This window comes from Macrobrachium rosenbergii, chromosome 55, assembly GCF_040412425.1.
Source record: "Macrobrachium rosenbergii isolate ZJJX-2024 chromosome 55, ASM4041242v1, whole genome shotgun sequence".
Lineage (NCBI taxonomy): Eukaryota > Metazoa > Arthropoda > Malacostraca > Decapoda > Palaemonidae > Macrobrachium > Macrobrachium rosenbergii.
The window spans coordinates 4,536,689-4,541,112 of record NC_089795.1 but is presented as its reverse complement, the minus strand read 5'-3'; positions in this window follow the sequence as shown (position 1 = coordinate 4,541,112).

Sequence of the window (4,424 nt, the reverse complement as noted above, 5' to 3'; positions counted from 1 at the left end):
CCTTCTTTCATGATAAAGTTAATAAATGATCTTTGCAGACTACCTCTGATAATTCGTAAATGATGTATGAGTGCTATTTCACCAGATTTGCAAAGGAAGCGAATTACATTCTGAACGTCCGACCTTTTAAGAAGAAAAGGAAGGAAAGCTTTCTGAAGGACCATAACATTGATCCTATTACTGAGACGAGAAAGGAAAAAAATAATTTTTGCCTTTCATTTTGTGGTAATTGTAAGCTTTTTGCAAACTCTCATTAATCTGAGCGGTAATTAGAGATCTGATATATTAGCATCTTGGACACACACACACACACACACACACACACACACACACACACACATATATATATATATATATATATATATATATATATATATATATATATATATATATATATATATATATATATATATATATATATATATATATATATATATATATATATATATATATGAGTGTGTATGTTTGTGTATAATGTATCATCGTTTATTATGTCCTTGATATATGAACGAAGACACTGCTGGATATACTATAATGGAAGGCATTGTAATTGCGCCGGTTTCAGTGCAAATAATTCTTTATGCTCATTCTTAATAAGCTGGTGGATGGTTGCTAGAGATTATTTCCTAGGGAATCTGATCCTCATCAGGAACAGCCAAACAAGCGCTATAGTCAACATTTGTATTCCAAAGGGATGTTTCTGCTTCAGTATATTTAGCCATTTTCAACCTGGACAGAGGCAAAACACCAAAACATGAAAATAGATTGTAGTAAAGTACAAGTCAAAGGAATGGAACTGATAAAATGGTTAGAGATGAACAAGTTGCTTTTAGGAAGAGCATGAATTCCAGATCAAATATTTGTGTTAAAATAGGTTGTGCAGCAGTGTATGGCTCTTGTTGATAAGGTGAAGACTTTGGACTGTATCCACAGACCAGTGTCCAGTAGGGTCTTACCTTAATAAGGTATTTCCGTTAAACACGTAAAGCTAATTTAATATATCCATTAAAGATGTGGATAAGAAGTTATTGTTGATGCTCTCTTTTCAGCTAAATGTATTGTGAATATTGGGGTCTATAAACGAATATTATTTCACCTTTGCTGTTCGCCTAAATCCTAGATTTGGTATATAAATAAAAAAAAAAGCCGTGACAAATGAACCAGAAATTTTAGACTGGAGTAACGATCACTACTTGGCAGACTTAGAATATGTAGATAATGCTCTTTTAGTCAACAAACTCCCACTAGATATGCAGAACTCACTTCAAGGAATCCATCAGATATCTAGAAATAAGACCTAAAATGAATCTAAGAGGAGAGAAAGGATTGCTTAGGTTAATGTTTTGAAATACTTTGGAACAATTTCAATCGGTACTTGTTTTCTCGAGTTGCAGTTAAGTGAACAGGCAGGGCAGCAGATCGAGACTACAGTCTACCCCAAAGCCAAATCAAAGTCCTTCAAAAGAAGGCATCGTGCTTACCCCATAGAAATAGGAAAACAAGCACGTTAAAAGAAGAAGAAGAATGACTGCTAAGCAAATGAGACAAAATGCAAACTGATTTTGGTTTAGAAATCAAAATAGACCCAAATAGCAGGCGAGAGAAGATTATCCATGAACAAAGTGTGGTCTGCATTGCGATAAGGATATGAATTATGGAATAACAATGAAACCATAACTAAAATACTTTGTTAATTTCAGAATAACATGTCATCAATTATTATGTCCTAAAAATTCCGACTCAGTATTATATAATATTAAAGGGACTTTACCGTGTCTTCTTTTTTTCGGAACAAACAACAAATGTGCTGTATCCGTTGTCAGAATAAGAAATTCACCGTCTCAATGAAACAAGTCGGGTGTTGTAACTCTCTCTCCTACCTGGATTAATTAATTCTCGCTGTAGATGATTGGTGACTCGACGGGAACCCTTATTTTCTCTTTGAAAATCAGTCACCATGGATTTCAAGATATTTTCCTGTGAGAAGACAGCACTTGGAGAAAGCAAAATTTTACCATATTTTAAACACGGGTAGGAATGGAAGATTTTTTTCGTTAAAAATGGATCATATTTTTAAAATTCATTTTCAAGGGGTATTTAAAGGGGGATTATGTAAGATCATCTTCTGGTAACGGAGGTGGTATTTCTTTATTTCTTATACATTTCCAGACGCGACGTAAGTACTTGCAAGACGAGCATACAGCAATCGCTGGTGCTTTAATAATAAATTTCTTTCTTGCTGGTGATGGTGCAACTTCACAGTGGCCTAGAAAAATCCCACTATGTTTAAATAAATCCTAGTTGGTCATACACCGACGTATTTCATTGGAAGAAGGATATCTTTCGAGGGGAACCTTGAAGCTTCAGCCTTGTTAAATCTGACAGTACCGGATTCCCGAAGCGGTACGGAAATGGAATTTTGACAGTTCATCCGTCACGCTTCTCGCCTGCACTGTTTGTCTATCTGAAAAAAACAGGAGATGTGGCCTCCTTGAGACGATAACAATAGGATTTTTAAGGCTGCCAGTCAGCTCCAGCACGTGCGGGGTCTTTCTAAGCAGTGCACTAAACCCGCTCTTCTCCAGCTAACAGAGGGCTATTAAATTTCAGGTAATAAAAAATAAAATTTCAGGTGAAGAATTTTCCCTACGAAAATTAGCTTTGGGAACTTAAATAAAGTTGACATAGTTGCGTACACGTGTGTTTGCTGAAATCGATAATTAAGTAAGCATTCAGGTGCTAAGGTTATATACAAGAGTTACAAAAGCGTGATATAAATAAAAATAGAAATGGGAGTAGGCTAAAAGGGAATTGAAAAATAAAAGCCATGTAAGCTTTTCCCCATAGAAAGTTTTAAGAAGAATATTAGAAGTCAGATGGCTGGGTAGAGAGAGGCAGAGATGGCTTGGACATGTCCTCCGTACAGCTACTGAGAGAATACAGCATGAAAATATGAGGTGGCCTCCTTCATGGAAACTGAGAAGTTGAGTAAGAACTATGAGCAGGGAAGTTGGAGATAAGTGGAGCTTTGTGAAAGATAAAACACAGAAAAGACATGAGTAACGGAATTTCAAAGTGGCCATTTGTGTTATGCAGCGTTGGAGGCAACGATTACATATTATTTTTTTTTTTTAAACTACCGTATTCTGACTAAGAGCAGTTCTAGATTTCATTTGAATACAGTTGGCCAGTTGGTCTTTCTTCTTATCAATATTTTAGCAAATATTAGAAAATGAAAACATAAAATATTTCAAAGGTTTAATCAAGTGGCAAGAAAATGAACGTATGTAAATATGTTTGAAACTGAAAGAAGCAATATCTTCTGTTGTCTTAGTTTCGAACCGGATTTTTCAAACCAGGATTTTCACCCTTTGGGGATAACATTGAAGAAAATACGAAAATATTGGCAGTCTTTTGCATTTAAAAGTTAAAGAAAAGTATTTTTCACCGTTGACCTTCCAAAGTATATTTTGTCACATGAAGTAGATATATATATATATTTTCATGGCATTGCCTTGTAATATGTATACCATTCCATGTTTCTGATTTATTAACTGTTCTGGTTATCATATGTTCTGTGTAATGATAATAATTGTTGAAATAGCGTATGTAGTGTAATGTCAGATCTCAAGAGAGTTAGTGATTTAGATAGCTTAACAGCGTAATTTAGAATTAATAATACATTTTAGTAATAACTTACCGTATCAGCAACATTTGTGTATGGCAGCGAAGGCTTGTTTCACTTCAGTTGTCATCGCAAAACATAATGTGTTGACAGGTCGGGAATAGCAATTGAGTCGTGTAAGATTTTGTCTTATACGAGAAAAAGACTAATGATTTTGCACTGTTATGTGTGTTCCATATGAATTTCTGGTAAAGATGTGTACCTTTTGAGAAATATGAACAAGTTTTCACTGAAGCACATGGCAATTGCATCATGTTTAAGTTTGCGTTGCTCTGATCATGTGTTGTCCAAATTGCCCCAAAACGCTTTGCTTAGGAAGTGACATCATCTTCCTCTTCTAGAATTTTCTCTTGTATCTCATTCCCAAAATGCCATAGTAATGACGTCATCTGATTTTTTTCATTTCTAACTGGAATCCAAAAGTTTAATCATTCTGATTTCAGAGACCATTTTGTGGTTACCTCTCTCTCTCTCTCTCTCTCTCTCTCTCTCTCTCTCTCTCTCTCTCTCTCTCTCTTTCTCTTTATTCGAAAGAGAGAAATTATTAACATGAAATATTTGTGTTGTCATTGATATTAATCTTAGCTTTTGAGATCTGAATGTAGGAAAAGTGTGTAATGGCACCTAACGAAAAAGTATGTTTCATGAATCTTAAGCAGCTGTATTTCAGGTGATTTTGCAAAAGTTTTCACAAGCTTGTGTAAGGTAAAGTGAATTTTACTCATTATTACCATGGTAT